Source organism: Triticum aestivum, chromosome 2D, assembly GCF_018294505.1.
Source record: "Triticum aestivum cultivar Chinese Spring chromosome 2D, IWGSC CS RefSeq v2.1, whole genome shotgun sequence".
Taxonomy (NCBI): Eukaryota; Viridiplantae; Streptophyta; class Magnoliopsida; order Poales; family Poaceae; genus Triticum; species Triticum aestivum.
In genome coordinates, this window is record NC_057799.1 from 596,277,227 (window position 1) to 596,298,363 (window position 21,137).

Consider the following 21,137-nt stretch of genomic DNA (forward strand, 5'->3'; position numbering starts at 1 on the left):
CTTCCGCTTTCGGTCTACAATGGTACGTGGACAACACTCTCCCCTCTCGTTGCTATGCATCACCATGATCTTGCGTGTGCGTAGGATTTTTTTGAAATTACTACGTTCCCCAACATCTGCGCCTTCCACAACGTACACAGCCACAACACCAACGACTGTCAGGAGCTCAGGGCCATTCGAGATGGACGCTTCGGTCGATGCACCGAGCGCAATGACCGGGGCTACGACCGAGGAGGAGGACGAGGTGGAGGACGCTGGGACGACCGCTGCCCCCGCCAGGAGTGCCGTGACCAGCCTCGTGAGGACTGCTGGCAGGACCAGCCTCGTGAGGGCGCATGGAGGGACCAGCCTCGCGAGGACCACCCTTAGGGCAATATTGGTCTCCCTCCACTGCCGCCACCACCAAGAAGGAACGACGACCACCATCAGGACGAGGGGGCCGGGGGCTTCCAGGAGCCGCGCGCCATCGCTTGCATCTTGAGCGGAGCTCAGGCCCCAGCATCCCAGCGCATCTTCAAGCAGTTTGCTCGCGAAGTGAACGCAACCCTTCCCAGGCTCGAGGCAACGGGCCCGCTCAGGTGGTCCAAGTGCGCCATCACCTTCAGCTCGGCGGATCAGCTCAAATGCGCGGCCACTGCTGGCGCCATCCCGATGCTCTACTCACCCGTCATTAGCAGCGTCCAAGTCACCAAGACCCTCATTGACGGCGGTGCAGGGCTCAATGTCTTGTCCGTCAAGACGTTCGATAGTCTCCAAGTACCATAAGATCAGCTACAGCCTACCGAGCCCTTCTCAGGAGTAACCGACGGCTCCACCACCCCGATAGGGCAGGTCCGTCTCCCTGTCACATTCGGCCAACACGACAACTACCGCACCGAACTCATTGACTTCGACGTCGCCCACATCCGTCTGCCGTACAATGCCATCCTTGGGTATCCGGCATTAGCCAAGTTCATGGCAGTGACCCACCACGGCTACAACGTACTCAAGATGCCAGGAAGCGGCGGAATCATCATAGTCCCCTGCGAAGAAAGAGATGCGGTGTGCTCCCTTGAGCGCGCCTTCCAAGCTGCAGCAATAGAAGACCCCGACAACCAAGGCACCATGTACCCTCCTGAGGCCATCCCCAAGAAGAAGAAGCAACTACTCCGCACAGGGCCTTAGGGGAGCGGCGTCTCTAGCAGCGTCGCCTCAGGATCAGCACCCGCACCTGGGGCGCCTCCCTCCCTTGCATAGGAAGGCGCGCCCGGCGCCCTCCTCAGGTTGGGCTCGGGGGCTCTCTTCTGGAGGGCCTCAGACATAGCTAGTGTCGCGAGGGACGCGCTCGGGCACCATGTGGAGGCATGTTTTGGCGCACGCTTCCCTCAAGATGGCGCAGGGCGAGGAGTGCCTGGTGCTCAGGAGTTCATCACCAAAACCACTCAGGAGCTACAAGATGCAAGAGCCACGCGCGAAGACCACCGCCCACCACCGGGCGCAGCCCCCCATCCCGACGAGTACGGCGAGCTGCACGTCTGCGTCGACATCCCAGGGCTCAACCGGACCGCATCTCAGGAGCGCTTTTGGCCTTCGCGCATTGGGCGTTGCGAGGGTCCACCTCACAGCTATGTTCGCATGCCATTTGGCCAGACGAGCATGGCAGCCGCCTTCCAGCACGACCTACAGAGCATCCTGGCAGCTCAGGAGGCCAGGCATCACGTAGTCCTGGCGGAGATGGAGACAGTCCACAAGGAACCACCCGAGCCCCCAGAGCCTCCCGAGGCTCGGGGCCCTGATGGCTCATGAGGAGCGACTCCTTCATCACGCATCTTCAGCTACCCCAACACTCCTTCGACAACGGAACCAGGTGACATTTTCCAAGTTCATTCAGCTGGGAGCGCCCCTCAGGCTACATTATTACCAGGTCGCACGGGCCTGCCCCTGCGGCGTGTATCCTTTTGCATCTTTAGCTTACCTTACTGGGGGCGCCCCTCGGGCTGCATCATCCCCAAACCACTTGGGTCCGTCCCAGTGGCATGTATCGTTCTCGCATCTATCTAAGTTAGCTTTTTCCCCCGCACAAGTCACCTACGATTACCACCTGCCTGCCCGGCGCTACGTTGCCTTGAACATCACATGCCCTAGAAAAGCCCACCCACGACCACCTCATGACAGGAACTGGCACGGCGTCTGTGCTCGGGTCCGTCCCTGCAGCGTCGCCAAACCCAAGAGGCTGAGCTCTGGCTTGCGGGCCCGCTCCCGTGTACGTCACCTCCCGTGGCCCTTGGTGCCTTGTTCTCGCATGAGCTAGTCATGGATGGGCAAGCTAGGGCGCGTGACCCGGTTACTCGCCATCGCGGGAGCCGCGTGCCGGTCGTCTTTCTTCAGGATTCTTCGCATGAGAAGACTAGGCACGGCGTCTGTGCTCGGGTCCATCCCTGCAACGTCGATAAATCCAATGACTGAGCTCTGTCTGGCGGGCCGGTCCCGCTCACGTCACCTCCTGGGGTCGTTGGTGTCTGGCCTTCTCATGTGATCGCCTCAGGAGATTCGCCCGGCGCAGGTTGCCTAACCATCTCGCAGGACCATCGCAGCCATCAGGAACCAAGACCAGGCGCAACCCGCCTTGAGGTAGGGCCTCCAGCCCTGCCGTTCAAGCCACGTGTCAGGGCGGGGCTGTACATGCCCCGGGGGCTCCACTCAGAGGGAGCCCTCACCCACGCACCAGTGGAAGCACCATGCTCTGCGCTGGCAGTCGACACGGTCGAGGAGCGGCTATGCTCGTGCAAGTGCGGAAGCGCTATGCTCCGCGCTGGTGATAAACAACTGAGGGCGGCCCCTGGCCGTACCAACCTCAGGGAGCCACCCGACTCGGTGTCCGGCCTCACCGCAACGCTTTCCCCTCGGGAGAGCCGCGCGAGGGGGCTGGGCACGGGGGCTGCGCTTGGGTCATGCCCAAGCGCACGCCACCCTGCCAGGTCTCTCGGACCTGGTCGTCACGCGCCCTCCCGAGCGGAGCCAAGGTATGAAGGTCGTTTGAACGTCAAGGGGGACTCCTGAGCATCGCGACTCAGGAGCCTAACTGGCCGCGTAGCCCCTCACCCCTTGGTCTCGTCCTGGTGATCCGGACGACCCAACGGTGGCTGAGGTACGCGCGGGGTCGGGCCCTACCGACGCCGAACACCAAGCGAACGGGAAGGAAATTACAAAATCTCAAATAAATATTACAAGACATATTGTTCTCCAAATACCAAGCACAAATTTAACGCCTCCACGGGGCATCATACATGTTGCAGAGGCAAAGCAGGGAAAGGAGTCGCCAGCAAGTCATCCCATCATCCCTGGACGCCGCCGTCACTCGCAAGAGGTGCCCCTTCGACGGTGATGTTGCCCTCATCTATGCCGCCCGCCGGAGTTGCAGGTTCAGCAGCGCCACCAGCTGAGGGTGCAGGGTCGAACGCACGGAACTTCTTCAGCAGAGCCTCCACCTGGCCCTTCACGGCTTTGGCAGCAGCTGCACAGCGCTCGTCATCCACAGGCTCTAGCACCTCGTCAAGGTTTGCGTCGGGATCACGAAGATGGAGGTGGCTGAAGACGCGCGTCAGCAGTGCGGCGGAACGAGGACGAGGCAACGCCGTTGATGTCTACTACGCAACCTTCTTCCTGTAGACGTTGTGGGGCCTCCAAGTGCAGAGGTTTGTAGGACAGTAGCAAATTTCCCTCAAGTGGATGACCTAAGGTTTATCAATCCGTGGGAGCTGTAGGATGAAGATGGTCTCTCTCCAGCAACCCTGCAACCAAATAACAAAGAGTCTCTTGTGTCCCCAACACACCCAATACAATGGTAAATTGTATAGGTGCACTAGTTCGGCGAAGAGATGGTGATACAAGTGCAATATGGATGGTAGATATAGGTTTTTGTAATCTGAAAACATAAAAATAGCAAGGTAGCAAGCGATAAAAGTGAGCGTAAACGGTATTGCAATGCTTGAAACAAGGCCTAGGGTTCATACTTTCACTAGTGCAAGTTCTCTCAACAATAATAACATAATTGGATCATATAACTATCCCTCAACATGCAACAAAGAGTCACTCCAAACTCACTAATAGCGGAGAACAAACGAAGAGATTATGGTAGGGTACGAAACCACCTCAAAGTTATTCTATCTGCTCGATCTATTCAAGAGTCCGTAGTAAAATAACACGAAGCTATTCTTTCCATTCAATCTATCGTAGAGTTCGTACTAGAATAACACCTTAAGATACAAATCAACCAAAACCCTAATGTCACCTAGATACTCCAATGTCACCTCAAGTATCCACGGATATGATTATACGATATGCATCACACAATCTTAGATTCATCTATTCAACCAACACAAAGTACTTCAAAGAATGCCCCAAAGTTTCTACCGGAGAGTCAAGACGAAAACGTGTGCCAACCCCTATGCATAAGTTCACAAGGTCACTGAACCCGCAAGTTGATCACCAAAACATACATCAAGTGAATCACGTGATATCCCATTGTCACCACAGATAAGCACATGCAAGACATACATCAAGTGTTCTCAAATCCTTAAAGACTCAATCCGATAAGATAACTTCAAAGGGAAAACTCAATCCATTACAAGAGAGTAGAGGGGGAGAAACATCATAAGATCCAACTATAATAGCAAAGCTCGCGATACATCAAGATCGTACCATCTCAAGAACACGATCGAGAGAGAGAGAGAGAGATCAAACACATAGCTACTGGTACATACCCTCAGCCCCGAGGGTGAACTACTCCCTCCTCGTCATGGAGAGCATCGGGATGATGAAGATGGCCGCAGGGTGCCGGAACAGGGTCCCGATTGGTTTTTGGTGGCTACAGAGGCTTGCCGCGGCGGAACTCCCGATCTATTATGTTCCTCGATGTTTTTAGGGTATATGGATATATATAGGTGAAAGAAGTCGGTCAGGGGAGCCACGAGGGGCCCATGAGGGTGGGGGTGCGCCCAGGGGGGCAGGCGCGCCTGCCGGCCTCGTGGCCACCTCGAAGCTTCCTTGAATTCAACTCCAAGTCTCCTGGATCACGTTCGTTCCAAAAATCACGCTCCCGAAGGTTTCATTCCGTTTGGATTCCGTTTGATATTCCTTTTCTGCGAAACACTGAAACAAGGGGAAAAACAGAAACTGGCACTGGGCTCTGGGTTAATAGGTTAGTCCCAAAAATAATATAAAAGTGTTTAGTAAAGCCCATTAAACATCCAAGATGGGTAATATAATAGCATGAATACTTCATAAATTATAGATACATTGGAGACATATCAGCATCCCCAAGCTTAATTCCTGCTCGTCCTCGAGTAGGTAAATGATAAAAGAAATAATTTATGAAGTGTGAATGCTAGCAGGTGCACAAGTTTGATCAATGATAATTTCAATCACCTTTTCTAGCATCATTATATATCATAACAGTAGCTCATCTCATAAAGCTTCTCATGATCAAGTAACAAGCTATTCACATGTTAAAGTATAGATCATAAACTTTCTTGAAAACTAACAAACCGTGTTATCAGTCATCAAACAATTACAATTCATCTTATTTTCAGGAAGAGTCTATGTCAGAGCTTTGATTTAGCAAACTCCACATACTCAACTATCATTTAGTCTTTCACAATTGCTAACACTCACGCGATATTTGTGGGTTCAAAGTTTTAATCAGACACAGAGAAAGATAGGGGCTTATAGATTCGCTTCCCAACCTTTTACCTCAAGGGTAATGTCAACAATAATAGTTCATGATGCCTTACATCCAATTGGAGATATATATCAGAATCTTTCCAACACAATGTGCTTGCAAAAGGATAAAATGTAAAAAGGAAAGGTGAAGATCACCATAACTCTTGCATAAGGTAAAAGACAAGAATAAAAGATAGGCCCTTCGCAGAGGGAAGCAGAGGTTGCCATGCGCTTTTATAGTTGGATGCACAAAATCTTAATGCGAGGGAACATCACTTTATATTGCCACTTGTGATAGGGACCTTTATTATGAAGTCCGTCGCTTTTATTGCTTCCATATCACAAGATCGTATAAAGCTTATTTTCTCCACACTAAAAGATCATACATATTTAGAGAGCAATTTTTATTGCATGCACCGATGACAACTTACTTGAACGATCTTACTCAATCCATAGGTAGGTATGGTGGACTCTCATGGCAATACTGGTTTAAGGAATGTTTGGAAGCACAAGTAGTATCTCTACTTGGTGCAAAGAATTTGGCTAGCATGAGGGGGAAAGACAAGCTCAGCATGTTGAATGATCCAAGACAATATACTTTATTTCAGATATAAGAAAACATAACCCATTACGTTGTCTTCCTTGTCCAACATCAACCTTTTAGCATGTCATATTTTAATGAGTGCTCACAACCATAAAATATGTCCAAGATAGTATATTTATATGTGAAATCTCTCTTCCCTCAATATTCTTTCATGAATTGTTCAAGTGACCAATACAATGTTTGCTAACCTTCAAGAAATTTACCACCTCTACTTCTTATATGTAAAGTCATTACTCCCCATGGGATAAGCATATGAAACATGTATAATTTCAGATTTATGATATTCAATTCATTCAACTATTTACTCATAGGATATAAGTGAAGCACACGAGAAAATGACAAACTACTCCAAAAAGATATAAGTGAAGATCAATGGGTAGTTAAATAATTATTTAGCTATGTGAAGGACTCTCTCTCATTTAAGAATTTCAGATCTTGATATTTTATTCAAACAGCAAGCAAAACAAAATAAAATGACATTCTAAGAATAACAAACATCATGTGAGGAAGCAAAAACTTAGGATCAACCGATACTAACCGATAGTTGTTGAAGAAGAAAGGTGGGATGCCAACCGGGGCATCCCCAAGCTTAGATGCTTGAGACTTATTGAAATAGTAATTAGGGATGTCTTGGGCATCCCCAAGCTTGAGCATTTGTGTCTGCTTAATTCCTTTCATATCGCGGTTTCCCTAAATCTTAAAAGCTTCATCCACACAAAACTCAACAAGAACTTGTGAGATAGGTTAGTATAAACCAATGCAAAAACCTTATCATACTATACTGTAGCAAATCACTAAAATTATTATTCAACATTGCATACTAAATGCCTCTGCATATTTAATAGTCCTATCCTCAAATAGAATCATTAAAGAAACAAACATATGCAAACAATGCAAACATAACAGCAATCTGCCTAAACAGGACAGTCTGTAAAGAATGCAACAAGATCCATACTTCCCAAGCTCCAAAAATTATGAACGAAAATTCCCACTGTAGTAAATTTATCAGAGATTATTATGCAAAATGTTTCAACATTTTACCACATTCTGACTTTTCTAGGGAATTTTTGCAACCGCGGTAAACTTTCTGTTTTCAAACAGCAACATGAAGACTTGTAAAATAGGCATAGTCAAGGCTATCAATGCCACTTTTATTGAAGTAAAAGATGCAAAACATTGTTCTAAATAACAGCAAGCAAATCCTAACAAAATAAATTGACGCTCCAAGCAAAACACATATCATGTGGTGAATAAAAATATAGCTCCAAGTGAAGTTACTGATGGACGAAGACGAAAGAGGGGATGCCTTACGGGGCATCCCCAAGCTTAGGCTCTTGGTTATCCTCGAATATTACCTTGGGGTGCCTTGGGAATCCCCAAGCTTAGGCTCTTGCCACTCTTTATTGAAGGAAATATGCCCTAGAGGCAATAATAAAGTTATTATTTATTTCCTTATTCTCATGATAAATGTTTATTATTCATGCTAGAATTGTATTAACCGGAAACGTAATACATGTGTGAATACATAGACAAACTGAGTGTCACTAGTATGCCTCTACTTGACTAGCTCGTTGATCAAAGATGGTTATGTTTCCTAGCCATAGACATGAGTTGTCATTTGATTAACGAAATCACATCATTAGGAGAATGATGTGATTGACTTGACCCATTCCGCTAGCTTAGCACTTGATCGTTTAGTATGTTGCTATTGCTTTCTTCATGACTTATACATGTTCCTATGACTATGAGATTATGCAACTCCCGTTTAACGGAGGAACACTTTGTGTGCTACCAAACGTCACAACGTAACTGGGTGATTATAAAGGTGCTCTACAGGTGTCTCCGAAGGTACTTGTTGGGTTGGCGTATTTCGAGATTAGGATTTGTCACTCCGATTGTCGGAGAGGTATCTCTGGGCCCACTCGGTAATGCACATCACTATAAGCCTTGCAAGCATGGTAACTAATGAGTTAGTTACGGGATGATGTGTTACGGAATGAGTAAAGAGACTTGCCGGTAACGAGATTGAACTAGGTATTGAGATACCGATGATCGAATCTCGGGCAAGTAACATACCGATGACAAAGGGAACAACGTATGTTGTTATGCGGTTTGCCGATAAAGATCTTCGTAGAATATGAACATCCAGGTTCCGCTATTGGTTATTGACCGGAGACGTGTCTCGGTCATGTCTACATAGTTCTCGAACCCGTAGGGTCCGCACGCTTAAAGTTCGATGACGGTTATATTATGAGTTTATGTGTTTTGATGTACCGAAGGTAGTTCGGAGTCCCGGATGTGATCACGGACATGACGAGGAGTCTCGAAATGGTCGAGACATAAAAATTGATATATTGGAAGCCTATATTTGGATATCGGAAGTGGTTCGGGTGAAATCGGGATTTTACCGGAGTACCGGGGGCTACCGGAACCCCCCCCGGGGATTTAATGGGCCAAGATGGGCCTTAGTGGAGAAGAGGAGGGGCATCCAGGGCAGGCCGCGCGCCGCCTCCCCCTCTAGTCCGAATTGGACAAGGAGGAGGGGCGGCGCCCCCCTTTCCTTCCTCTCTCCCTCCTCCTTCCCCCTTCTCCTACTCCAACTAGGAAAGGAGGGAGTCCTACTCCCGGTGGGAGTAGGACTCCTCCCTGGCGCACCTCCTCCTGGCCGGCCGCCTCTCCCCCCTTGCTCCTTTATATACGGGGGCAGGGGGGCACCCCAGAGACACAACAATTGATCTCTGGATCTCTTAGCCGTGTGCGGTGCCCCCCTCCACCATAATCCACCTCGATAATATCGTAACGGTGCTCAGGCGAAGCCCTGCGTCGGTAGAACATCATCATCGTCACCACGCCGTCGTGCTGACGGAACTCTCCCTCAAAGCTCGGCTGGATCGGAGTTCGAGGGACGTCGTCGAGCTGAACGTGTACTGAACTCGAAGGTGCCGTACGTTCGGTACTTGATCGGTCGGATCGTGAAGACGTACGACTACATCAACCGCGTTGTGCTAACGCTTCCGCTTTCGGTCTACGAGGGTACGTGGACAACACTCTCCCCTCTCGTTGCTATGCATCACCATGATCTTGCGTGTGCGTAGGAATTTTTTTGAAATTACTACGTTCCCCAACATTTATTCCATAGTCCATCGAATCTTTACCCAAAACTTGAAAACTTCACAACACAAAACTTAACGGAAAACTCGTAAGCTCCGTTAGTATAAGAAAATAAAACCACCACTTAGGTACTGTTGTGAACTCATTCTAAATTCATATTGGTTTAATATCTACTGTATTCCAACTTGTCTATGGTTCATATCCTCCGATACTACTCATAGATTCATCAAAATAAGCAAACAACACATAGAAAACATAATCTGTCAAGAACAGAACAGTCTGTAGTAATCTGTATCAAACATATACTTCTGGAACTCCAAAAATTCTGAAATAAATTGGTGGACCCGAGGAATTTGTCTATTAATCATCTTCAAAAAGAATCAACTAAATATCACTCTCCAGTAAAACGTTGTAGCTAATCTCGTGAGCGCTAAAGTTTCTGTTTTTTACAGCAAGATCAAAAAGACTTTACCCAAGTCTTCCCAAAGGTTCTACTTGGCAAAAACACTAATTAAAACATGAAAACACATCTAACCAGAGGCTATATGACTTATTTATTACTAAATAGAACCAAAAAGCAAAAAATTGGGTTGCCTCCCAACAAGCGCTAACGTTTAACGCCCCTAGCTAGGCATGATGATTTCAATGATGCTCACATAAAAGATAAGAATTGAAACATAAAGAGAGCATCATGAAGAATATGACTAGCACATTTAAGCCTAACCCACTTCATATGCATAGGGATTTTGTAAGCAAACAACTTATGGGAACAATAATCAACTAGCATAGGATGGCAAAACAAGCATAACTTCAAGATTTTAAGCACATAGAGAGGAAACTTGATATTATTGCAATTCCTACAAGCATATATTCCTCCCTCATAATAATTTTCAGTAGCATCATGAATGAATTCAACAATATAACCAGCACCTAAAGCATTCTTTTCATGATCTACAAGCATAGAAATTTTATTACTCTCCATATAAGCAAAATTCTTCTCATTCGGAATAGTGGGAGTATCATAAGAAACTCGAATACTATAAATTGTTTTCACATTAAAGGAGTAATGTTCAGAAAAAGGGTAATCATAATCATGACAAGTTTTATAAATATAGTCCTCACTACTTTTTATAGCATAAGTTTCATCACAATAATCATCATAAGTAGCAACTTTGTTCTCATCATAATCAATTGAAACCTCTTCCGAAATAGTGGATTCATCACTAAATAAAGGCATGACCTCTCCAAGTCCACTTTCATAATTATCCCAATAAGATTTAACATCCTCCAAAATAGTGGGATCATTACTTCCTAAAGTTGACACTCTTCCAAACCCACTTTCATCAATATAATCATCATAAGTAGGAGGCATGCTATCATCAAAATAAGTTTGCACATCAAAACTTGGGGGACTAAACATATCATCTTCATCAAACATAGCATCCCCAAGCTTGTGGCTTTGCATATCATTAGCATCATGGGTATTCAAAGAATTCATACTAACAACATTGCAATCATGCTCATCATTCACATATTTTATGCCAAGCATTCTTTGTAATTCTTCTTCTAGTACTTGAGCACAATTTTCCTTCCCATCATTTTCACGAAAGACATTAAAAAGATGAAGCATATGGGGCACCCTTAATTCCATTTTTTTGTAGTTTTCTTTTATAAACTAAACTAGTGATAAAACAAGAAACTAAAAGATTCGATTGCAAGATCTAAAGATATACCTTCAAGCACTCACATCCCCGGCAACGGCGCCAGAAAAGAGCTTGATGTCTACTACGCAACCTTCTTCTTGTAGATGTTGTTGGGCCTCCAAGTGCAGAGGTTTGTAGGACAGTAGAAAATTTCCCTCAAGTGGATGACCTAAGGTTTATCAATCCGTGGGAGGTGTAGGATGAAGATGGTCTCTCTCAAGCAATCCTGCAACCAAATAACAAAGAGTCTCTTGTGTCCCCAACACACCCAATACAATGGTAAATTGTATAGGTGCACTAGTTCGGCGAAGAGATGGTGATACAAGTGCAATATGGATGGTAGATATAGGTTTTTGTAATCTGAAAATATAAAAACAGCAAGGTAGCAAGCGATAAAAGTGAGCGTAAACGGTATTGCAATGCGTTGAAACAAGGCCTAGGGTTCATACTTTCACTAGTGCAAGTTCTCTCAACAATAATAACATAATTTGATCATATAACTATCCCTCAACATGCAACAAAGAGTCACTCCAAAGTCACTAATAGCGGAGAACAAACGAAGAGATTATGGTAGGGTACGAAACCACCTCAAAGTTATTCTTTCTGCTCGATCTATTCAAGAGTCCGTAGTAAAATAACACGAAGCTATTCTTTCCGTTCAATCTATCATAGAGTTAGTACTAGAATAACACCTTAAGATACAAATCAACCAAAACCCTAATGTCACCTAGATACTCCAATGTCACCTCAAGTATCTACGGGTATGATTATACGATATGCATCACATAATCTTAGATTCATCTATTCAACCAACACAAATTACTTCAAAGAATGCCCCAAAGTTTCTACCGTGGAGTCAAGACGAAAACGTGTGCCAACCCCTATGCATAAGTTCACAAGGTCACTGAACCCGCAAGTTGATCACCAAAACATACATCAAGTGAATCACGTGATATCCCATTGTCACCACAGATAAGCACATGCAAGACATACATCAAGTGTTCTCAAATCCTTAAAGACTCAATCCGATAAGATAACTTCAAAGGGAAAACTCAATCCATTACAAGAGAGTAGAGGGGGAGAAACATCATAAGATCCAACTATAATAGCAAAGCTCGCGATACATCAAGATCGTACCATCTCAAGAACACGAGAGAGAGAGAGAGAGATCAAACACATAGCTGCTGGTACATACCCTCAGCCCCGAGGGTTAACTACTCCCTCCTCATCATGGAGAGCGCCGGGATGACGAAGATGGCCACCGGTGAGGGATACCCCCTCCGGCAGGGTGCTGGAACAGGGTCCCGATTGGTTTTTGGTGGCTACAGAGGCTTGCGGCGGCGGAACTCCCGATCTATTATGTTCCTCGATGTTTTTAGGGTATATGGATATATATAGGCGAAAGAAGTTGGTCAGGGGAGCCACGAGGGGCCCACGAGGGTGGGGGGCGCGCCTCCCTGCCTCATGGCCACCTCGAAGCTTCCTTGACTTCAACTCCAAGTCTCCTGGATCACGTTCGTTCCAAAAATCACGCTCCCGAAGGTTTCATTCCGTTTGGACTCCGTTTGATATTCCTTTTCTGCGAAACACTGAAACAAGGGAAAAAACAAAAATTGGCACTGGGCTCTGGGTTAATAGGTTAGTCCCAAAAATAATATAGAAGTGTTTAGTAAAGCCCATTAAACATCCAAGATGGGTAATATAATAGCATGAATACTTCATAAATTATAGATACGTTGGAGACGTATCAGCCGTCATCATGGCCTGGGAAGCCGGGAGCTCCTGAGCTTGGGGGACCCCCGCAACCGAGCCGGACGTTGGCACCTCCGGAGCCAGCGGGGCTACGGGGGCTGCCTCCTCCTAAGGACGCTCCCCCAAGCCTCGCGAGGACGATCGGGCCGGAGAAGCACGAGCACCGTTGCTGCCCTTCCCCGCGGAGGGGGGCGCAGCCGCCGCAGGCGAATTGGCCCCGGGCAGTACTACCGCTTCCTCCTTCCTCTTCTTTGCCGTGGGCGTCGGCCTAATTGCACAACGGAGGAGCATCAAGAATCAGCAGCAGAAGCAAGAACAAGGCAGGACAAGAACACTTACTGGTCCATCGCGGCGTAGTCTCTCTGCTTCTTAAGCTTGAAACCAGAGAGCTTCGCAGCCTAAGGCACGGGCGCGCGGGCTCCAGGAGCGGAGGAAGGGGCAGCAGATGGGCCGGAAGCAGCTCCGGGCAGCATCAGAGCAGGGGCGTCGTCTCGGGATATCAGCGCCGACCTGCCCCTCGTCGGAACCTTGGCTGGTGGCCCCCTCCGGGGACTGACCTTGGACCTCATAGAGCCCCCTGCCGTGGGCGGCTCCTCCCTCTCCAGGGAGACATCAACCTCGTCATCGCCATCAGGCAGGGTGCTGAGGATGTCGGCTTTGCGCAAAGGGGCCCCCGCCCCTTCGCGTGTCGCTTCCAAGTCGCGCTCCTCCTCCTCTTCCTCCTCTTCCTCCTCGCGAGACTCGTCGAAAGACACGTCCACTGGAGTCGTCACCAGAACATTCGAGGGCGCAGGCGGCACAAGCCCATGCCCGTCAAAGACGGGCATGGCGGCGGCAGCCTTCGCCCCATCTGGGCGGCGGAACAAGGGAACGAAGGAGTCCGGCGGGTACCCTTGGTCGTCCCCAACCAAGGAGCGGAGGGCCGAGCGTAACTCCTCGTCAGAAAGGGCCTCCGGACGCAGGTGGAGGTCGTCCCCTTCGTCTCCAAGCTTCCACAAGGGGCGCGGGCGCGCCTGGAGGGGAGCCACACGCTGCACCATGAACTCTTTAGCGATCATGGCCCCCGTCAGCTTCACCGCCCTTGGGTCAACGGGCTTCAGGTCGGCGGTCATCCTCTCCAACACCTGCGCCACCTGAGGGTCGATGAGGTTCGCGCGGGACCACCCGTCGTGGGACACGGGCATCTCCGTCGGCAGCACCAGCCGGGGGTGAGAGCACTTGGCATCCATCAGGACCCACTTGCTCCTGAAGCCCTTGGCCTTCTTCCCGGCCTTCAAGATCGCGTTGGTCTTGTTGGCCACGACGAAGTTGACACACCCCGAGTTGTGGCCCTCCTTGATCCGGAGGAAGAAGAAGTGGCGCAGCAGTTCCACGGACGGCATCACTCCAACGTACGCCTCCCAGTAGAAGGTGAAGATCGACAGGAGGAGGATGGAGTTGGGATGAAGATGAAGGGTGTGGATCTTGTAATGGCTGAGGACGGAGTAGAAGAAGTTGGAGAAGGGGGGAACCAACCCGGCGACGATGCTGCTCATGAAGAAGGGGTAGAAAGTGCTACCTAAGGCCTCCGGCTCGGCGGAGCCAGCCCGAAGCACAGTCTTCCTCTTCTCATCACCCTCCGCCGTCATCAGGAGCATGGCGGCAAGGTTCTTCTCTGAAACACTCGGCGCGTCGAGCGCAGGCTCGTACCAAGATGGCGGAGGAGTGGCCCGAGCTTTTTTGGGCGCCATTGGCGGCAGGCGCGAAGGAGGATCTGGGCGGATCTGGAGTCTCTGGAAGCAAAGAGCAAGAAAGGGATCTAGCGCAAGACGAAGGAAAGCAATGAAAGAAAATACAGCCCGCGCCAGCCTTTTTTCAGTCGGACAGTTGCCGAGGCAGCGTGGGGAAGCGGAGACGCCCACGTCCCATCAATCGCCACGCGTCAACCGAGGCCGCAGGCTGTTGGGGCCCGTGGCGCTCCGCACTTTCCCCTTGGCTTCGCCTCGAAGCCAAGTCCGAGCGCGCCTTGGGCCCGGGGGCTACTGTCGGCGTCCTGGGAACGGGGGTCCCCAGACTTGCCTGCCTGCGACCCACGGCATGGCTCCACCAACGGCCCTGTATGGCCCATCTTCACCAGCAAATGCTAAGAACCTCGTGAGGGGCCAAGCCTAGCGAGGCGGACGACGCAAGACCTCCTCGGGGGCGGCCTCGCCAGGCTGGCTCGCGAGGTTCCTGTGACGCAAGCCATGACGACCAAGGCCAGGCGGGCGCCAGCGCGCAGTGTACTCGTTTCCTCTTTGGTGCTAAAGAGGCAGGCACAGGCGAGGAGTCCCGAGGCATCAGGCAAAGGTTTCCATATTGGTGCAACAAGACTAAGACCAGCAGGACGACAGGACGGAGGTCACCGTGGAGCCCAGGACGGCGTCACCACCAGAACCTTTGGCAGGCGAAGACCACCTTTAGTCAGGATAACTTGTACTGGTTGTCTCCCTTCAAATTTGGCCATTGTTGGATCCCTTCCCGCCTACATTTGGGAAGAGGACCTGGGCCTCTATAAATAGGACTAGCCACCACAGTAGGAGGCAACTGATCTGGGATCAGATCCATTCCGCCCTCACACACACAAACTGATCTGGGATCAGATCCCTTCCGCCCTCACACACACAAACTCATCTTGGATCAGATCCATTCCACCCTCACACACACAAGCTCATCGAGCCCAAGAACACCTCTCCTTAGGAGGCTGTTCTTCCCTTGTACTTGTTCATCCTCGGCCCAAGAGGCAATCCACCACACCACACTGGAGTAGGGTATTACACCACATCGGTGGCCCAAACCAGTATAAATCCTGTGTCCCTTGTTCTGCGAGTTCGACGTGCTGAGCTTTGAGATCGCGGTGAGAGCGTGAGCTAAGGGGAGGAGAGATCTTCGTGCGCACCCTAGAGTTCGAACCTCAAGGGTTTTGCCGGAACCCGAAATCCGACAGAGCCAGTCAAGTAGAGGCATACTAGTGACACTCAGTTTGTCTATGTATTCACACATGTACTAAGTTTCCGGATTCTAGCATGAATAATAAACATTTATCACGAAATAAGGAAATAAATAATAACTTTATTATTTCCTCTAGGGCATATTTCCTTCATAGACACCTTCGGAGATACCTATAGAGCATCTTTATGATCACCCGGTTACATTGTGACGTTTGATAGCACACAAGGTATTCCTCCGGTATTCGGGAGTTGCATGATCTCATGGTCGAAGGAACTTGTATTTGACATTAAGAAAGCAGTAGCAATAAACTAAATGATCATATGCTATGCTAATGGTTGGGTCTTGTCCATCACATCATTCTCCTAATGATGTGATCCCGTTATCAAATGACAACTCATGTCTATGGTTAGGAAACCTTAACCATCATTGATCAACGAGCTAGTCTAGTAGAGGCTCACTAGGGACACGGTATTTGTTTATGTATCTACACATGTATTTAAGTTTCCGGTCAATACAATTCTAGCATGAATAATAAACCTTTATCATGATTAAGGAAATATAATAATAACCATTTTCTTACTTCCTCTAGGGCATATTTCCATCACAATGCCTTATCTAATGAGAACAACTCATGATTCACATAATTCACCTAGAGATTTTAGGCTTCTCCAAACGCCAAAAACATGTGTCTCATGCATAACAGGTGAGAAGTCGGCGGTTGCATGAACAACATGACATCCTCATAAAGTAACAAAATCCTTTGCAATGTCGAGATCGTCGGCAGTGGTCCAAGGACATGTTGCTCCAAGGCCATTGAACAAGTGCGGATATAACTTCCATGGCAATAACAAACAAAAGGGGGGAGATAGGATCACATTGTCTCAAACCTCTAGCATGAGCAATCCTTCTACCCCGAACACCATTGGCGATCACCTTCGAGCTAAAAAGAGCAAAAATGATTGCAATCCACTTAATCTATCATGCATACAACCCTTTGTATATCAGAACTCGAAGATAAAGGCCCAATAAATATAATCAAATGCCCTGGAAATGTCTAGTTTCAACAAAACTCTTGGTTCATTCCACGCATGCAATCTCCAAGCCACTTGCCTCATCAACATAAAATTATCATGTAGGTTCCTCTTCTTGATGATCGAGTTCACTCCATTTTGAATTTATACAAGGAAACAAGTTTGATGTTATAGTTTGGCTTGTTCATTGTGTTTTACATGTGTTGAGTACGACCATCTATCTTAGTCTCAAATATGATCAGGTGCGCCACATTAAGATAGCAAGCTTCGATCGCGCAATATTGCTAGTGATGGCAAGGGAGGAGGCTAGTGTAGAACAAGACGGCAAAAAAGTCATCATATATGCTACAATGGAGCTTTCTCAGGCAGGGTGGCTTGGTCAAGTGTACGCCACACACCAAGACTATGCACATCGTAATCAACTTGGTGCCTAATATGATGTTTTATTAGTGGCAACTCATTGAATAAAATGTGTCTTTCTTTGCTCCATAGTTCGCCGAGATAGTGAATAAGATAGGATATATGGAGACATCTCAAATCTCAATTTATGGTAGCTAAGTTGTGTCATGCGGAATTCATCTTACATCATGATGTAGACAAATAGCCATGAAATAAAGCAAGGCATCGAATATAGGGAAAAAAGGGTGTGGCCAAGCATTGTTATCAAAATCCATGCGACGGTAACTGAAACCTAAAACTTAAGCCAATTTGTTATCCCACGACAAGTAGTAGGTGTTTTGTTGCGAGGAACAACACTTTGATGTCCATATGCATGACAACCACATAAATCTGAAGGTGGCATGGTTCAGAGCAAGTACAATAGAGCTGAGTCAGCGGGCTATAAGGAATAAACTAATATATTTTCGCTTAGTTGGAGGAAAGAGAAGAGGAGAGAGAAGGTAAGTGGGCTCTTCGTGAAGAGCCAGCTCTAGCACGTGCTCCTAGGCACTTTATGAGAATAAAAGGTGGGCCACATAATAAAAAAGTAGTACACTCTTTTGATGTACTATTGTACATGTTGACTATAAGATGGGCTGTAGATGACATGGCATTGGCTTATAGCCAGCAGCTGGCTATACTATTAACCATGCTCTCAATTGAATGTCGTCTTGAGAGCACTACATGTGTTAATTAATGGCGTATGTGTCATTGTAATGACAACTAAATACTAACATTCTTCATGTCGCTTTGAGCCATCGCTCGACATTCGCGCAAGTGTTTTTCTATGTGACATGACTGCACATCTCACACATTCAAACATACCATCACATGAGGAGATGAGAATATGATGCAACAATAAATCATGGGTTTATAAGGGTCTAACATGTCAATATGTGAAATACGCATGTAAGTGATGAAAAGTTTATGCCAAGTTTATTGTCTATACAATTACATGCAGTCTTTGTGAACTATCTGCATGCATCTTTGAAGAAGTTCATATTTTATATCTTTTAGCGATGCCATGAGTTGGGCTCTCATTTCCTTCTTGTCTTTTTTGTCTCCTTTTTTCCCTTTCTTCTGAGAGTTTCTTCTATCTCCCCGTCTCACCTCTTCTCCTTCTTCGGCGGTGTCACTGCCTGGAGTGGGGATGGGAGGGCATCTCGGACCAGCCATGGATATGGTAATGTGGATGACAAGCATTATGTCAGGGAACTCATCACCAAAGAAAGCGAGGAAAATATGGTGGCCACCCTCCCCATCCCCCCACAGACATGTAAAAGTGAATGGCCGGTGGTAGATTGGGTTGTTGCTCCGTCAATAACCCTGATAGGCACATGGATCAGATTGATATGTTCTTTTTCTTTCCTCCCTTGCTACCGAGGTGGTAGAAGGGGAGGTCGGGATGAGAATGGACTCACTGAATCTAGTACCCCAAGGGGTGTTCAAGCTACTACGATGATCCTCATCTTCTCATATGCACAATGATCACTTTCCGGCCAGGATTGAAGTTATAATCAACAATTGTCCCCAGTCTGCATATAGGATGGCTTGAGTTGATTGTTGATGATGCAGTAGCCTGGTGTTAATCACCTTTGCATCCTTCTTCAACCTTGAGGAATGGGATGCCTTTCTCCCTTGCTGAGCAATGGCAAAGTAAATGGTCAGAGGCGATGGTCATAGCGTCTTCGACGAAGTATCCAAACTATTTTAGTGATTTAGAACATCTCATATTAGTTTACAAGATAGAGAAATAAGACTTATCAATTTTGCTCAGTTCTAGAACCTTTGGATCCCATCCCGTTAGAAAAACAAGGAGGCAAGAGCACTAGAGACCCACAAACTTGCATTGGATGCGATGGTTTAGTCCACAAAGTTGCAAAATATGATCAACTCATCCACAAACTTGAAATGCATGGGATGATTTAGTCCGCATCCAATCAGAAGCTTACAATTGGCGCACGCTGGCAGCTTCGTTGCATAGCCGCTTGGCCCGGAGTTTTTGTGAACAACCCCTCCACATTTATGAAAATCACGCCCGCAATACATGCTCAGGCTGCCCCTTGGTTATTTATGAAAAGCAGCATGTTATCTAGGATTACAAAGGTAAATTGGCAGCTAAGTACTTTAATCTGGGAAAATATGGGATTTTTTAGAACTTAGCACACAAGTATGTGTGATCTAGTAAGTGTGTTTTTTTTCTAACTGGCAACTGAATACAGGTATTCTGACAACCAAACTTTTTGGAAATTGGCAAACAAGTACTTTCATACTCTGGCAACTAAGTGTGTTTAACTTTCTAACAAGTACTTACATAATCAGGCAATCAAGTGTATTTATTTGTGGCAACTAAGTACTATATAATCTGGCGACTAAGCATGTTTAATTTTGGCAAATCATGATATACACGCTTGTGCATATTCTAGAAAAAAATGTTTAACTTTGGCAACTAAGTACCAGATAATCTGGTGATTAGGCATGTTTAATTTTGACAAGTACTTGTTATTCTATAATCTAGTAGTTAAAGCTTGTTTTTGTGTGGGTTAGTAATTACGCATGGTAAAATCTAACAACTAAGCACTGGTAATCAGTCAACTAGTATTTTATAATTTGACAACTAATCAATTTTAAACTTGATATATCATGGGTGTAAATCTCGACGCCATATATCTTCCACCAAAAAGTTAACAACATAAGAGCATCTACAGACGGCGCCTCAAATCAGCCTCATACGCCCGGGCGGTCCACCCGGTCACTGACCGGTCTCGAAATTTCGACCCAGACGGGCGTCTTAAACGGGCCTGAAGCGTCCGGGTTGGCGGGCATCCCTCATATCCGGCCCAAATATGGGGTGGATAAGGGCGCGCCCGCCACTTTGGACCCGACCCACGCTGGCCCATCTGACTCCACATATATTCCTCCTCATCCGCTCGCCGGACCACACCCTAGTCACTTCACTCCACTCCCCTCCGCCACTCAAGCTCACGTTCGGCGATATCCGGCCGTCTCCGGCATGGGGGAGGGGTAGCGGATCCGAGTCCTTCACCTCCAGATCCACTGACCTGGAGCTCATCCCATGCAGCCACGAGGAGGAGATGGCCGTCCAGCTTGCGCTCCACCGCTCTCAGGAGGAGGCCCCATGCAAGGCAGCGATCAGACTCCTTCCGTCGGGAATCCATTGCGTCCGCCCAAATGGGGCATGGATCTGGCACTAGGTGTGCCGTCGCTGCTTCTTCGGAGGTGGTGCGGTCCGTTTGGCGTCCGAACGCGGTGGCGGACACGCAACTCCTTCGTTGGCGCGCCGAGACCACAGACGCACCATGGGCGTCGTCGAACGAAAACATGGCATGGCGGAGTCGCATTCTCCAGCGACCCGTATGGTGCAGCGTCCGGGCGCCGCAACCGCGTCATGGTGGATGTCGCTGGTTCGTCCCAGGACAGATACATCATCGATCTGATGTACACCGCCACCGTTCCGGTTCCGGGCTCCGACGAGGAAGAGTAGGGCATGGGAGACGACGACGCCTTGAGTCCCGTGAGCCGGCTCGTGTCCCATGCCCTACTCTACCTTGCCGGCAACCGGACCAACACTCAGGGGAGCGTAGCCGGCCGCCGGACATGGTCACGGCGAAACCGGGTGAGCTCCGCTTAGATTCGGTTTCACGTTGCATGTAATAATATGGATTTGAGGTTTCTAGTTTGAGGTGTCCGATTGTAGAATCAAATATTTAAGACGTGACCGGTCACTGTCCCGATCGTGTCCACGGGCATTTAAGGGTTTGGATTTGGGCGCCCGGATGTAAATGCTCTAAGCCATATTGTGATCTG